The sequence below is a fragment of the Oryctolagus cuniculus genome, chromosome 3 (genome assembly GCF_964237555.1).
Source record: "Oryctolagus cuniculus chromosome 3, mOryCun1.1, whole genome shotgun sequence".
In the NCBI taxonomy this organism is placed as follows: Eukaryota; Metazoa; Chordata; class Mammalia; order Lagomorpha; family Leporidae; genus Oryctolagus; species Oryctolagus cuniculus.
Window position 1 is genome coordinate 78,909,947 of NC_091434.1, and position 18,046 is coordinate 78,927,992.

At 34.5% G+C, this 18,046-nt stretch overlaps 1 protein-coding gene across 5 annotated transcripts in view; it reads left to right on the forward strand.

Annotated features, from left to right (window-relative positions):
- Positions 1-18,046, forward strand: part of KCNH7 (potassium voltage-gated channel subfamily H member 7) — a 511,727-nt gene that overhangs the window by 118,299 nt on the left and 375,382 nt on the right. The gene's annotated exons all lie outside the window — the stretch shown is intronic.

Consider the following 18,046-nt stretch of genomic DNA (forward strand, 5'->3'; position numbering starts at 1 on the left):
CCAGGCCTGGCTGTTGCAAACATTTAGGAAGTGAATCAGTGGGTAGATCTGTCTGTTTCTCTCTCTTTGTCTCTCTCTCACTCTCTCTCTTTCTCTCTCCCTCTCTTATTCTCCCTCTCAAATAACTATAAAAAATAACTATGAATTTAATTTATTTTATAAAAAAGGATTTATAGCCACAATAATTGTCCCCTTTAGTACTCAAAATTACTTTTAAGAAGCAGAAGGGAAGCAGGCTGTAAAGAAAACATGAAAGTTATCTATTATTTGCTTTTAGATGCCTAATGAAAAATCACAGTTATACTGTCACACTTGAACGTGTGTAAGAGGATAATGAATCAGTTAAGTCCTTGTCAAAAAAAGACTGTAGTCTAAATTCTTCAGTGCTTTCAAAATCAAAGTAATTGAAACCTGCTAGAGAGCATGTTGCAAAAAGAATTATTAAGGGTGTACCTAAAAAAATAAGTGTAAAATGCATGTCCAGGAAGAAAAAAATTCCTCTTAATACCACTTATGTGACATTCACAAAATGTAATATTTAGTATTTAACTTACCTAATATTTAATTATGTCAATTTATTTCTATGTTCTTATTTCTAGTATGACTTCTCTTTTCATATTTGACATGTAGAAACAGCTTAATTTTTGCAAGAATTCCAAATATCTGGGTCTAGTTAATTTCTCAGTGTGCTTTTCATTTAGTTGTATGTATTTAGTGAATGCAACTTGTATGGTATCAATTCCTTTGCAAATATTTTCAAGATGAGACTAAGACAAGTATAAACTACAAAATACAAATTTGATAAGCTACACCAAATATTAATTTCACTATCTGAAAATTATTTTAAAGGCAATAAAAAGGCAAGTCACCTACTAACAAAAAATATTTGGAAAACATATTTCTGATAAAAGTGTTGAACCCAGAAAATATAATGAAAATGTAAAGAACACCTGTAAACCAAAAAACTTTATTTAAAAACAAGAAAAATCTTTGTGGAGTCATTTCACCAAAAAATATATAAGTGTGGCAAAACAGCATATAAAACTTATCAGAATGTCTAGTCATTTAGTAAGCTTGACTTACACCACAGTGATATACTGCTACATATCTTTTAGAGTGCCTAAAATAATAATAAAAAGGTCTGATCCAAAGTATTGGAGTATGCATCAACTAATCTCTCATATATTGCTGCTGGGAGTGGTAAAATTTGGTACTTTTTAAAATAAAAAATTAAGCATTGACTTAACATATGGCCCAGAAATTCCTCGCTTGTGTATTTTCCCAAGAGAAATGTAAACATGTGAACTCACAAAAATATGCATCCTATTGTTTAGAATAAACTTATTAATAAAAAAAGATTTCTAAAAAGTCATCAGCAAGAGGATGGATATACAAGTAATGCTATATCCATATAATAGAAAACTATTTGGTTACTAAAAGTGATACTAACAACACAGATAAACTTCAAAAACATCTTGTTGAACATAAGCAATTTTATTTTATGCATGTGAGGTATTTATAAATATATGATGTGCATAGTGTGTGATGTGTACAGTAATAGAAAGCACATCAATAGAAGTCAAAGTTTATCGATGGGAACTGGGATAAGGATATCAAAGACAACATGACATTTTGCAAATTTTGTGGGAATGGAATTTATCTTTATATTGATTATACTGAGTTCATACCTTTGTCAAAATTGTATCAAATGTGTCTATATTGCCATTTGCCAATCAAACTGCATTAAAGCTTTTTTCTTTTTTTCTTTTTTTATTAAAGCACATTTCTAAAGCACAAATAATTTTGCTATATATTTCTGCAGTCAAATTCTCTATCCCTGAGCTATACCCTCTTGCTATATATTTCTAATGCTTTGTGTCCAAAGGAAAAAAAAAATATGGTGTTTTATGTAAACATATTTTTGTTGATGGCATTAATATCTTTAGTCTAAGAAATCTGTATGTGTACTATAACATGATGTATATATTCAGCTAAGATTTCTTTGAGAACCAGAATTTGGGGTGCAGGTGAAGGGAAAAATTGACATATATAAGTTTAAGTAAAAACTATGTTGTATCTTCAAAAAAATATGTTTCTTTCTAAAAGTAAGGGCTGAGCCAGTGGTAGTGATGAGTCCCTCTTCCTAGTTTAGATTACAGTCCCATTTCTCACCAAAATGAGCCAGTGTTCTCTGGAACATTAGAAAGTAGCTATTTCACTGGTGTCCAGCATGGGAAATGCATGTGGAATTCCAAAACATTGTATCAAAAACTAAGAACACTTCTAAGACCACTAAAAACCATGTCAAAAAAGAAATTGAAGCCAATCACAGAGATTTCCACTAACTCAAACTGGGATAATTAGAGCACTAAAAAGAAAAGCAACCTTTTGCTTTTCTTCCTTGATTGAAAACCTAAATACGTGTCTAGATATGACTTTGAATTAATACTTTAAAAATTCCTTTATAACTGCTCGAGGCAATCTACTTAAAACTGGTAGATAACAGTGAAATAGAGAGCTGTATTTCTTTGTATCATAAATGTACAATCAGTGAAATCAAAACTCTGAAAGACTGCAGAACAAATGACCCAGTTAAAAAAATAAAAACAGTATAAGAAATGAAAATAGAGGCAGGCTAATACATAGATCAAAATTAAATAGATCAGAAGAAACAAGATATATACATATATACACATTTAAATAAATGTGCGGAATTGTGTCTCAATTTACTTTTTTTAGAAAATCAGGGATTTTTGTGTTTTGATTATTTAATGACATGCAGAAATAGTGTTACCTTTTAGAGACATGGTAATAGCATGTGATTATGTATTTGTGTTGAATAAACATGCTATTTTAGAAACATATGCTGGAATGTATTAAATTTATTAATTTATGTATGTTGAACCATCCCTGAATACCAAGGATAAATGCAGAGAAGTGATTTTTCTGATGTGTTGTTAGATCTGATTAGCTACTATTTTGTTTAGGATTTTTACATCTACATTCAAAGTGATATTGTTCTATATTTCTCTTTTGTGTATTTTTCTGATTTTGGAATTAAGGTGAGGCTGACTTCATAGAAGATGTTTGGGAGGATTCCCTTCCTTTCAATTGTTTTGAAAAGTTTGAGAATAATTGGAATTCGATCTTCTATAAAAGTTTGATAGAAGGGATGGCGCTGTGGCGGAGCAGGTAAAGCCAGCCTGCAGTGCCGGCATCCCATATAGGTGCTGGTCCGAGTCCTGGCTGCTCTACTTCTGATGCAGCTCTCTGTTATGGCCTGGGAAAGTAGTGGAAGATGGCCCAAGTCCTTGGGCCCCTGCACCCACATGGGAGACCCAGAAGAAGCTCCTGGATCCTGGCTTTGGATGGGCACAGCTCCAGCCATTGCAGACAACTGGGAAGTGAATCAGCAGATGGAAGACACCCCCCCCACCTCTCCTTCTCTCTCTGACTTTTAAATAAATAAATAAATAAATAAATGGCTGGCACCACGGCTCACTTGGCTAATCTTCTGCCTGCGGCCCCTTTACCCCAGGTTCCAGTCCCGGTTGGGGCGCCGGGTTTTGTCCCGGTTGCTCCTCTTCCAGTCTAGCTCTCTGCTGTGGCCCAGGAAGGCAGTGGAGGATGGCCCAAGTGACCAGGCCTAGCACCCCCATGGGAGACTAGGAAGAAACACCTGGCTCCTGGCTTCGGATCAGAACAGCGCACCGGCTCCGGCAGCCGTTTTTGGGGTGAACCAATGGAAGGAAAACCTTTCTCTCTGTCTGTCTGTCTCTCTCTCTCTCTAATTCTGCCTGTCAAAAAATAAATAAATAACTAAATAACTAAATAAATAAATAAATGTAAAAGTTTGATAGAGCTCAGTACTAAAGCATCTAGTCCTGGGCTTTTCTTTGTTGGGAGGGTCTTTATTACTGATTCAATCTTCATCTTGGTTATTGGCCATTTATGTTTTCTATATCTTCATGACTCAATTTTGGTAGACTGTATGTTTCCAGAAATCTATCCATTTCTTTCAGATTTTCTACTTAGTTGGTATATAGCTGTTTGTAGTAATTTGTGATTATTATTTTTATTTCTGTGATATCTGTCATTAACAGATCTTTTTCATCCTTGATTGTATTAATTGGGGTCTTGGTCTCTCTCTCTCTCTCTCTCTCTCTCTCTCTGTCTCTTTGTCTTTCTCTCTCTCTCTTTAGTTAGTTTGGCCAATGGTGTATCTATTTTATTTTTTCAAAAACCTAGATCTTCATTTCACTGATCTTTTATATCATTTTTAGTCTCACTTTTGCTTATTATTTTCCCTAATTTTAATCATTTCTTTCCTGCTACTAATTTTTGATTTGGTTTGTTGTTTTTCTAGGACCTTGGAATATATTGTTACATCATTTATCTGATGCCTTTGCAATTTCTTGATGTAGGCACTGATTGCTATATTCTTTCTTAACAGCACTTTTGCTATATCCTATAGATTTTGATATGTTGTGTTGTCACCTTCATTCATTTCCAGGAATTTTTTAATTTTCCTTTTGATTTATTTATGATTTGCTTCATTCAGGAGCATGTTGCTCAGTCACCATGTGTTTGCATATTTTCCGGAGTTTCTTAAGTTGTTAATTTCTGCCTTCATTCCAGTTGGTCAAAAAGGACACATTGTTTGATTTAATTTTTTGTATTCCCTGAGACTTGCTTTTTTAAAGATTGATTTGAAAAGCAGAGTTATAAAATGAAAGATAGAGGGACAGATAGAGAGAGAGAGATCTTCCATCCCTGGTTCACTCTGCAAATGGCAGCAATGGCCAGAGCTGGGCCCATCCAAAGGCAGGAACTAAGAGTTTCTTCTTTGGTCTCCAACATGAGCACAGGGGCGCATGCACTTGGGGCATATTCCGATGCTTTCCCAAGTGCATTAGCAAGGGCTTAAATTGAAAGTGGAGTAGCCAGGACTAGAAACTGGCACCCAGATGGGATGCTGGTGTCAGAGGTAGTAGCTTTACCCACTATGCCACAGAGCCAGCCCAGAGACTTGATTTATGGCCTAGGATATAGTCTATCCTAGAGGTAGTTCCATGCACTGATAAAAAGAATGTGTACTCTGCAGCTGTGGGATGAAATGTTCTGTGGATATCAACTAGGTCCAGTTGGTCTATACTGTAGATTATCTCTGTTATTACTTTCTTGAATTTTTGTCTAGTTGATCTGTCCACTGATGAAAGTGGGGTGTTGGAGTCCCCCATTACTGTTGTATTAGAGTCTATGTCTCCCTTTAGATCCATTAGTATTGCTTTAAAATAGCCAGATTTTCTGCTATTGGGTGCATTTACATTTACTATTGTCACGTCTTACTGTTGAATTGATACCTTAATCATTACCTAATGCACTTCTTTATTTCTTTTAACAGTTTCTGTGTTAAAGTCTATTTTGACTGCTATAAGTATGGCTAGTCTTGCTCTTTTTACTTTCCATTAGCATGGAATATCTTTTACTATCCTTTCACTTTCAGTCTGCTTGAATCTGTTGGTGAGGTATGTTTCTTGAAGGTAGCAAGTCTTGTTTTTTTTTTTTTTTTATCCATTAAACCAGTCTATATTTTAATTGGAAAATTTAGCCATTTACATTCAAAGCTATTATTGATAAGTAATAACTTAGCCCTGTCATTTTTCTACAAATATTCCCATTATTTGCTTTGGAGTTCCTTTGTACTTTTACTAGGAGATTTTCTTCCTCCACATTCTTTAATGATGACTATCTCTCTGTGTTTGTATGTGTAGCACAACCTTAAGAATCAAAGACAAAGTAATTAAACTGCAGATGATATCAAGTACCTCTTGTAAAAAGATTTCATGAAAGATTTTTTTTCTGAATAGATCTTCCATAATTATTGTGATTACCCTATTAGAAATTTTTGCTTATAATGATGTGTTTTAAAATAAAAATCCTGCCTGAAAGAATATTCTTTCAAAAAATATAAGCAGATATTCAAATGTTATTTTTTAAATTTAAACATAAACTGAGAATAAATATTAAGGAAGACTTTAATGTCAATGTGATTTCATTTATACTATACATGCAACTATTATAATAGGGAACTATAATTAATGTGAATATTAACCATACCAACTTTGTATTTTCATTATTCAGGTTCAAAGTTGTAACTAAATCTTATCATATTATCAAAAATTTTTGCAATATCTTCTAATCTAAATACAATTGAATTCGGTAAACCACAGTTATAGCTAAAATTAGGTTTAAGAGCTTTCTTTTTCTAATTACAGAAATGTGCAGCAGCAAGATGTTGGCTGAGGTGACCTTAGCTTTTCAGGAGGCATTTCAAAAATAAAACACACTTTCAATGAGTCATGGAAAAAATTATTTTTCAGGGCTATTTCATAGGATTTAAGAAAGGTAACCCTTTCCTTTGATGCTGTCAATGGCTATGATACATATTTGACCATATTATCTTTTAGTGTTATGCGGCACATAACATACAGTAGCCTTAATTATGTTACTAGGCTGAAATTATCATGGTTCATTATTACCTGTTACTCCAAAGTTATGATTTTTCACACCAAGATTCCAATTACATAACTTAATCTAATACTTATTTTCATTCTAGTAGTTTCACTAAATGATTATCAAATAAAACATCTCCCAAGGAAAGTTTGTGCAGAGACTCTGTATTTGAAAATGTGAACTAATCTTCAGTTATTAATGTAAGCTTTATGATTCTGACCACAGAACTAAGGTATTAATGTATTTTATATGCTCTCTCTGTATGTCATAAGAAGACATTCATCACCCCCTCAGTCACAGGTTATACTTCCATATTATCTTCTAATAAGTATAATTTTACTTATTATATTGAACTTTTTTTTAACTTTTATTTAATGAATATAAATTTCCAAAGTACGACTTATGGATTACAATGGCTTCCCCCCCATACCGTCCCTCCCACCCACAACCCTCCCCTTTCCCACTCCCTCTCCCCTTCTATTCACATCAATATTCATGTTCAATTGTCTTAATATACAAAAGATCAGCTTAGTATACATTAAGTAAGGATTTCAACAGTTTGCTCCCACACAGAAACATAAAGTGAAAAATAATAGATGATTTTTTTTAAATGATGATGAAATCAGATCAGACCTATTGTCATGTTTAATCCCAGTGAGAGTCAAGTTGGGAATTGATAATTTCTTTTTTTTTTTTTTTACAGAAGATTTAGTATGCATTAAGTAAAGATTTCAACAGTTTGCACCCCCATAGAAACACAAAGTGAAATATATTGTTTGAGTACTCGTTATAGCATTAAATCTCAATGCACAGCACATTAAGGACAGAGATCCTACATGAGGAGTAAGTGCACAGTGACTCCTGTTGTTGACTTTACCAATTGACACTCCTGTCTATGGCATCAGTAGTCTCCCTATGCTCCGGTCATGAGTTTCCAAGGCTATGGAAGCCCTCTGAGTTCTCTGATTCTTATCTTGTTTAGACAAGGTCATAGTCAAAGTGGAGGTTCTCTCCTCCCTTCAGAGAAAGGTACCTCCTTCTTTGATGACCTGTTCTTTCCACTGGGATCTCACTCACAGAGATCTTTTGCCAGAGTGTCTTGGCTTTCCATGCCTGAAATACTCTCATGGGCTTTTCAGCCAGATCCGAATGCCTTTAGGGCTGATTCTGAGGCCAGAGTGCTATTTAGGACATCTGCCATTCTATGAGTCTGCTGAGTATCTCACTTCCCATGTTGGATCACTCTCCCCTTTATTTATTCTATCGGTTAGTGTTAGCAGGTACTAGACTTGTTTATGTGCTCCCTTTGACTTTTAGTCCTTTCATTATGATCAATTGTGAACTGAAATTGATCACTTGGAATAGTGAGATGGCATTGGTACATGCCACCTTGATGGGATTGAATTGGAATCCCCTGGTATGTTTCTAACTCTACCATTTGGGGCAAGTCAGCTTGAGCATGTCCCAAATTATACATCTCTTCCCTCTCTTATTTCCACTCTTATGTTTAACAGGGATCACATTTCAGTTAATTTTCAACACTTAAAAATAACTGTGTACTAATTACAGAATTAAACCGGTCATATTAAGTAGAACAGATAAAAAAACTACTAAGAGGGATAATGTATTAAGTTGTTCATTAACAGTCAGGGCTATGCTGATCAAGTCACCATTTCCCATAGTGTCCATTTCACTTCAACAGGTTTCCTTTTTGGTGTTCAGTCAGTTGTCACTGATCAGGGAGAACATATGGTATTTGTCCCTTTGGGACTGGCTTATTTCACTCAGCATGATGTGTTCCAGATTCCTCCATTTTGTTGCAAATGACTGGATTTCATTGTTTCTTACTTCGGTATAGTATTCTAAAGAGTACATATCCCATAATTTCTTTATCCAGTCTACCGTTGATGGGCATTTAGGTTGGTTGCAGGTCTTAGCTATTGTGAATTGAGCTGCAATAAACATTAGGGTGCAGACCGCTTTTTTGTTTGCCAATTTAAATTCCTTTGGGTAAATTCCAAGGAGTGGGATGGCTGGGTCGAATGGTAGGGTTATCTTCAAGTTTCTGAGGAATCTCCAGACTGACTTCCATAGTGGCTTAACCAATTTGCATTCCCACCAACAGTGGGTTAGTGTCATAAGAAGACCTTCATCACCCCCTCAGTCACAGGTTATACTTCCATATTATCTTCTAATAAGTATAATTTTATTTATTATATTGAACTTTTATAATTTATGTGGAGTTCTCTCTTATACATGTCCAGGGGAAAAAATGCATTAAATAGGTGACAGAAATTGGGATTTGTAGTGGCCAGTGTTGTGGCTCAGGTGGTTGAGTCATCCCATATCAGAGCAACAGCTCAAGTTCTGGCTGCTCCTCTTACTATCCAGCTTCCTGTTCGTATGCCTAGGAAGTCGATGGATGATGGCCCAAGTACTTGGGCCCCTGCCACCCATGTGAGAGACCTGGATGGAGTTCCTGGCTCCTGTCTTCAGCTTGGCCCAGTACTGCCTATTGTGGCTATTTAAGGTGTGAACCAGAAAATGGAAGATTCTCTCTCTCCCTCCCTTTCTCTTTTTATCTCCCCCCCCTTTCTCTCCTTCATTCCCCCTCCCTGTTCTATGATGTATATGACATGATTTTTCCAAAAAAGAAATTGGAATTAATAAATAGAATTTGTAGGAGAGGTCAGTAAAGTTACAAATTTACATTTAGCAAAAAATAACAGAGTATTTATTAATAGGATTATGGGACACAAAAAGATAGCATTCAAAAATGATTAAACAATATCTCATGTGTAGAATTATGTGAACAAAGGATGCTCATAACTGGTTTGGAGAAAGATTTAAAACTCTATTCAAGGGTAAGAAAGTAATTCTGAAAAGTGAAAAGCATTCATTTTTGTATATCTAACAAAAGAAATATATAACTTCCTCAAACAAAGTAATCCATACATTCAATGCAGTCTTAAATCCTAGGATAAAATTTCAGGTAGAATTTTATGGAGAGTGTGACAAATATATTTAAAAATTTATAGGGAAGAATAAAATTTATGAGCAGCTGTGTTAAGTCTGAAAAAGAAAACAATGAGGGAAACAATCTCTCAGGTTATAAAGAGTACCACAAACCCATAGTAAGAAGAAAAGAGTATGATAATGCAACAAAAATAAGTAAATCAATCAACGAGTGAAATGGAGATTGCAGATAGACTCACTGTGAATGGGAACTTAATACTTAAAGACGTCTCCAAGAACAAATGGAAACAGATTATTTGTTAGACGAAAGCAAACAAAATCCCTGCTTACTACCTAGATGCTCATGAATGAAATGAGTTTATGATATAATTCCATTTTATTGACATTTTCTACTTTTGAGACCATTGTTGGAGAAACCTCATAAAATGAGTGATAGCTTTCACTTGTTTCTATGCTTTAAAATGAGAAAACATAAAGAATAGCTCTGAATTTTATTAACTCCCATAAATCATCCTAGGTTTTTGTAAGAAAGGAAGTCTTTACAATTTCATATTTTAATAATGATTAATCTAGTTCCATTTTCTATTTCTCCTTTCACAACCTTGTGCATTTTAAATATTTGGAGATATATAATCATTTCTTCTAGTTTTAAAGTGTATTACAGAGTTGATATATTCTTAATACTTCAAAATATTTGGCCTGTAGTGCTTTCTTATACCTTTATGAATGTCATTTATTTGTATCTTTCTTCCCTGGAGTTACATAAAGACTAGTATTTCAGCAAACAATTACTGTAGAGATGCAAATTCAGCGAGGTCCAGTGGGAAATCTGAAAGTAAAAAATATTTGATATCTGAGCTTCGTGAAACAATGTGTCTCAAGGCAATGGTGAAGTGTGTATAACAGTTGTGACCAATATCTTGATACTTGTAAGGTAACAAAAATAGATTCATAGGACTGGAGACCTCATTTTTTTTTTTCAGTTGGTCATGGCTAACAGCTTCTTGCATTTTATGTGTGATTAAGGATATCCAAAAACAACGACTGTGATACACATAAACTTGCAGTGTACCACATAAACATTGAATGCTAAGCAAAGGAAAGGGAGTAGTAAATTCACATAGACCTTTTCTGTCTGGCAGCTTTCTATTTGTTTGTTTGTTTGTTTCATAAATCTGAAGATGTTGACCAAAAGTACCAAACATATCAGCTAGTGAGTAGGTTGAAGTTGTGTACTTGTATTTAGTATACAGCCCACATATTCCCATTTCAAAACAAGGTTGCAAAAATTATGGTTTTTACTCCATCTGTAAAACTGGTATTTGTACAGTCAGGTAGCTCCTTTTTTTGTGAATATTTGAAAAGAAAAGAAAAGAAGTCAGTCATTTTGGAACAAATTATCTCATAATTAACTTTTATTTCTTAGCGAGTTGACATCTCAACCTTTTAGAAAGCAATATGGGATTTATATCTCGTTCATTAAGAACAAACAAAAATCCTGCAAATTACACCTTCACCCTATATTTACTGAAAATAAACTATTTTAGTTCAACCAGGTCTTACGCAGACCTATATTTTCCTTTAAAAAGATGAAATGAGAATATTCTCACCTTGTAAGATTTTTTAAGAGTCTTTGAAATAACAATTTCCCCTAATGAATGAATGAAAGCATGGCTAGCATGGCAGGGATTGAAGAATTTAGTTCTGGATTCACATTGACACAGAAAAACTGAAACCCCAGAACAATTAGGTATTATGTCTGAAATCCACAGCTGGTATATACCAACTGAGGACAAGAACTTGTGTCTATTGAGTTTCCTCTTTCAGAGAGAGTAAAATTATCACTAAATTGGAAGACAGATGGGAGAGTCTTGGTTCCAAATTCTTTCCTGTATTTAAAATTTTATAACACTCTGGCTCTTGAATTGGATTGCTATACAACATGTCAGAAACAAATCCTCTGGGCAAAATGAAGTCTATTCATCTACTTAATATGATTTAATAGAAAGCAACTAAGAAGGTATCCATATGCAGAACCAGAGACTTATTTGAAATTAAGGGATACATAGACACTGAGGAGAAAATGTTTCAAAACTCTGTGTGTTAATTGTAAAAAAGCATTGATTATTATTAAACATGAACCAAATGTATCCTAATAAAAACATCAAAATGAATGCTGTTCCATTCAATATCATGGTTTCTGTTGTACTATGACACTCAGAACAAGTCTTGCAGTCCAATTTCTAAAGTTCTTACCAAGCCACTTTATGAGCAATCAGTGGAAAGGAGAGTCTCATAATGTTCTAGTCACATCATTTTTTTGATGAAAAATTCATGAGGTCTGCTTTGTTCATACCCTGTTCCCCACAGTGGGCTTTAAATGACTTCTGGCTATTTCCAAAACCAAGTCCACTCTCAAATAGATAAAATGTATCCATTATTGAACACATTAAACTTAAAATTTCACAAGCCCTGAAGATAATTACAAAGGGTGGTTGCAAGAAACAGGTTTGGACAAGGATGGTCATTGAAGTCAGTGTATTGCCTGCCAGAGGTTCATTTTGGGGTGAAAATATTACTTGGGAGTTGCTGCCTCACATGTTAAAAACTCTTATATTTTCTTAGACACACAGTAAATCAAAGAATTTGTCTAGAGTTTTCAGTACTTCGTCTAGATGTCAGCTATGGGATTTCACCATTTAGGGATAATTTTTATAATTGTTGCCCTTTTCAGGTACTACTGAATACATTCCCGCAAGAATCTAGTATCTCATTAATTCATTTATTCTCTCTAGTGTCAGAAATTCACATGGGAATAAGGCAGGTGCTTATCCTCCAGTGGAGAAAACTGACAATAAACACCTGAGTGAATAATGTAAGGTCAGGAAGTTAGAAGGCTTATAAGGAAAAATCACGCAAAATCAGAGTATGGGGGGGGGGGCACAAATTAAGCATTCTGGACAAAAGTTCTCTTTGAGAAGTTGACAAATCATTGTATATACCTCCATGTTTGCACTGGAAAGGTTTTCCCACAGAAGGAAAAAGTATAGAAAGATCCTGAGTACTTTGAGGAATAACACCATGCCAAAGAAATTGAATAGGAAAGTGAGGCAAGTGATGAGAACTGGACCCCTCCTTACAATGGTACATAAGAAAGCAACTGATGACACGGTCTCTGGAGTCAGATTGCCTGGATCTACAGATAATTAGCCTCACTGATTATTATCTGCACACAAGTTACTTAATCTTTCCATTTCTTGAATCCTTAACTGTCAAATGGGAATAACAGTAGATCCATCTCAGGGGTAGTGAAACTAAACCTCTATAATGTAAAAGCAGGACCCAGTCTCTCATCCATCTTCCCGAGCACAATGTATCCTTACCTGTCCTTTATCAAAAAGAATTCGCTGACTTCAGGGAGTGGTACAGCTGGCCTTACAAGTTCTAATCACTGGACTCAAGAAGTCATTTGCTTTTCTAACAAATAAGAACCTTGATGGCCAGTACTGTCCAGAAAGATTTCTTTAGGGTAATTCCAGGTCCAGGCAGACTGTAACTGCCTCTTTCACTTAATTCCCAGACCAACTGGAGTCCACCTGGCCATCACAAATTCTCTAAAGAGTGCAGCATCACTGACCAATCAAAGGAAGGTTATGAGCAGCAGTAACCAAAAAGGAAGTTCGACACAAGTTCACCACACACCTCTCTGTCTCAAATTCAATGGATAAGAACCTTCACTCTTATCTCCTGGGGGAGTCAGAGAATTAAGCAATAGCTGCCCAGCTCCTTGCTCTGTGCTTTGCAATAAATATCTCTTTTCTTAGACGATCTCAATGTCAATGATTGGCTTTCTGTGTGTTGGACAAGTGGTCCTTGTTTGGGGGTTCTATAGCGACACTTCCAACTAGTTTAGGGTATTGCTCAGAAAAAGTAGCCATTAAGCAAGTTTTTAAAAAAGTGTACACAACACTTTACAAATACTAGATGAAGAAAAAGAGTGGAGACATAAAGTGTGTGCCTTTCCAAGAAAGAATGTTAGGTATCAGTTCACATATTAAGGGAGAAGATCTTTTTAAAGATCATTTTTCTAGCTCTATTTTGGTTAGAAGTTTCCAACATCTCCCTACAACAGCTGTCATTTGTTCACTTTTTAAACAACATTTTGGAAATGAAATCTGATACCTCTCTCCAGGTAAATTTTTATTCTCTTTTTAATTAATTAATTAACTGATTAATTAAAATTAATTAAAAGACAGAAAGATCCTCCATCCACTAGTTCACTCATCAAATGCCTGCAACAGCCAGGTCTGGGTCAGGCTGAAGCCAGGAATTCAGAATTCAATCTGTAATTCTCATATGAGTTGCAGGAATGTAAGTACTAGAGACGTCATCTGCTGCCTATCAATGTGCACATTAACAGGAAACTGGATCTCAAGCAGAGTTGGGGTCAAACCCAGGCAATCTGATATGGGATGTGGATTTTCTAACGTGGTTTAACAGCTGCTCCAAAGTCCCACTGTTGTTTAGGGCTGTTCCTTTAAAACAGCACTCCTCCCTTCCAAGATCTTTAAAAACATAAGTAACTTGAATTTTATCTCATAACCAAAGAAATTTACTTGTTGAAGAGATTTTAAAAGAACATAATGCATATTCTATAATCACAGAATAAAATCATGTCATTAGATATTAGTGAATTGAATCAGTTCTGATGATTCAGTACTGGAGTAAATGCTTGATCATACTTTGTGACAATTTTTACATCAAATTTTTTACTTGTCAGAATTTTATTTTGCTGTATTGTAAAATAGAAAGCTGACTTTAATACTTATGCAAGTGCAAAAATTATCTCATCCCTAAACTGAAGTGCAATTTCTCTCAAAACCTAAATGTATAAAAAGTGCTTGGGTCTATTTTTGAACATTCATTCTGTTTCCTTGAACCCTCTTTTCCAATTCAGTATGGTTATATATATATATATATATAATTTTACATTAAAATTAAATGAATTACATGTATAATAATATATAATAAACATTAAATATTTTGTAGGGAAATTCACTATGCATTACTGCTGTATAACAGATTTTTTGTCTTCTCTTGATCTGTTAAAATTTCTTATAACCTGGTAAGGTTTACACTAGTTTATCAAATTTTAAAAGTTTTTTTGGGGATTATTATTGGAAACATGTAAAATTTGTAGAAGAATTGGGGGAGATTTGACATTTTCACATTATACATCTTCTAATCTGGGTATATATCATGTCTCTGTGAATGTGTATGTGTGTGTGTGTATATATATGTGTGTGTTTTTCAAAGCTTAGTCATTTAAAAAACAGATTTAAAAGGATTTCATTTTTCTCATTTTTCTTCCTCAACTTCAGTATCATTAATTATTACAGAAATTCAAATTAAAACCCAAAGTCATTCTCTCATATAAAAATGACTAAAGTCAAACCAAAACAATTACCAACATCACAGTCACCTCTTGACAAGGAGGCAAAGATACCGGATCAGCACTCATACATGGGTGACTATTAATGATAGTCATTCTGAAAGACAGTATGCTAGTTTCTCTAAAAATAAATAGATAACATGCAGCAACCTTATGACCCATAAATTGCACTTCTGGGCATTTATCCCAGAGAAAAGAAGACATTTTCATACAAAACTTGTTTGCGACCTAATAGCAGCTTTATTTGTAATAGCAACAAACTGGAAACAACACAGATGCCCTGCAGCATATAATTGGCTAAGCCAATTTTGCTGCACCCATCAATTGGAATACTACTCAGCAATAAAAATAAATAATTGAATCATTCATTCACAACCAGTTGTACGAAGGATGTTCAGAAAAGTTTGTTGAGTAACAAAAAGTCAATCCCAAAAGGTGATATACCATATAGTTTCATGGCAAAATTATAGAAACGAAGAACTGATTAGTATTAGGGGTCAAGGAGGGAGTTTGTGTAGGAGGGGAATGGGTGTGGCTATGAAGAACAACATTTTCTCTGCTTCAACTGTATCAGTGTCAGTATTTGAGGGTGCCATGGTACCATAGTTCTAGATGTTGTTACCTTTGGTGAAATCAGATAAAGGGTACACAGGGTGTGTCACTTTTACTTGTTATAACTGCATGTGAAATCATAGTTATCTCACAATGAGTTTCAGTAAAACAAGTAAGTGGAGATGGTAAAAATATTTTTAGAATTAATTTTCATTGAACTTGTAAATTTATAGATTAAGTTGGGAAGCTGTGACATTTTTATGGTAGAAACCTTTTATTCTAGGGAAATGTCTTCTCTACATGTCTGTGTGACAGCGTGTGCAGCTGTTGGGAAGAATCTCCTTAACATCTTGGTCATTTCAAAACAAATTTAAAGCATTTCATTATTCCTTACCACTTTTCTTCCACTTCTATGCTTGTTATGTTTCAAAGTAGACACCTAGAAAAAATAGGTCCAAAAGAAGGGATTTCCACATTTCTAGTATTTTCTATGATATTATGTCACCTGTAGTCAGAATGAAATTAATTCTTTATTTTCTGTGACTTTTAGACAAATGGCATCTTCTTTGGATCTTAGTATTCTTGTCAATGGAATGAAAGAAAATGTCTATTCATTCATTCACCTATAGATTACCTGGCTTGCTGGGTGTTTTATATTTCTATAACCTGGTAATAAAACCCTAACTGGATAACATACTGCTTTAACTACATGTTACAGTCAAATATTCTGGATTACTAGATTGCAATAAATGAAGAAATCATTGACTATTAACCATTTTTCAAAAACATTTTGACACTCTAATATCAAGGCATTTTTATGCTGTATACTCATGAAGAAGAAAGAGCACCAATGTTTGAGCAGACTAGAGTGATTGAAATGTTACCCCATTGTTCCCTGGTAGAGTAGCTCTCTGTAAGAGTTCTGAAACATCATCAGCCTCATTTTCAAATAAGGATGAAAGGGATACATATACATATGTATGTGTCACACACATGTCAGGTCTTTATGTTTTTAACTATTATTTGAAAATAATGTTTAGTCTTTAAATTGTTCATGATCCCAAGATACAAGTCTATTTAATTTATTTGTAATCCTCAAATGACGTTATAAAATAAATGCATATGTGACTTACTAAAATACCTGTTATCTCACATGAAGTTTGTAAAATTATTTCTGACTTCAGATCTCAAGTGAGTCCAGGTGAGTACACGATATATTTATTATTTTCACATAAAAGTGATCTAAATTTTTTCTTTTTTATTTAGTAAATATAAATTTCCAAAGTACAGTTTATGGATTACATTGGCTTTCCCCCCCATAATTTCCCTCCCACTCGCACCCCTCCCATCTACCGCTCCCTCTCCCATTCCATTCACGTCAAGATTCATTTTCAATTATCTTTATATACAGAAGATCGATTTAGTATATATTAAGTAAAGATTTCATCTGTTTGCACCCACACAGAAACACAAAGTGTAAAAACACTGTTTCAGTACTAGTTATAGCATTACTTCACATTGGACAACACATTAAGTTCGGATCCCACATGAGAAGTAAGTGCACAGTGACTCCTGTTGTTGACTTAACAATTTGACACTCTTGTTTATGGTGTCAGTAATCTCCCTAGGCTCTAGTCATGAGTTGCCAAGGCTATGGAAGCCTTTTGGGTTCGCTGACTTCGATCTTATTCTGACAGGGTCATAGTGAAAGTGGAAGTTCTCTCCTCCCTTCAGAGAAAGGTACCTCCTTCTTTGATGGCCCCGTTCTTGTGACCTGAGTTTTTAACTCTAATTATCAATGTTTTGATGAGAGCCAGTGTTCTTTCCAAAAAGATACATTTGTAGACTTTATTCAGTGCTATTTGGAGACTTGGGTGTCTTATCCAGTGCAATTTATAATAAGAATTTATCAAAAATAATTTTTGAGATAACTTTTTATATATAATTCCTGGGCATAGAATATATAACATGATTCATTAAATAATTTAATTCACTATTATGTAAGTATAACCTATTTGAAAGACTAGAAAGCTTGAAAAGATCTAATTTCACAAGATTTATGATTAACACTTTTATGAGTTTCCTGACACATTCTCTTTGACTCTTTAAGCAAGTAATTTAGTTAGACTGTTAGCTCTTATGCTAGAGAATGAATAGATAAATAAGTCTTTATATTTTCTTTTAAAAGAAAAATATTTATATATTTACTTGAAAGCTGGAGCAGAGGAGACCTTTAATCCACTGGTTCTGTCCTCAAATGCCCACAAGAACTGGGGCTGGGTCAAGTCAAAAGCAGGAGACAGACATTCTATCTGGTGTTCCCACTTAGGTGTCAGGGACTGATGTACTGAGCCGTCATCAGTTGCCTCCCAGGCGTATAAGCAGGGAGCTGGAGAGGAAGCAACGCAGCTGATTCTTGAACTGACACTCCCATTTGGAAGTGGTAAAATTAACCTGCTGAGCTACAATGCCTGCCACAGGTATAGTTTGCTTTGAAAAAATATTTATAAACTCACTGATGCAAATACATAATTTTTGTTCTATATAAAG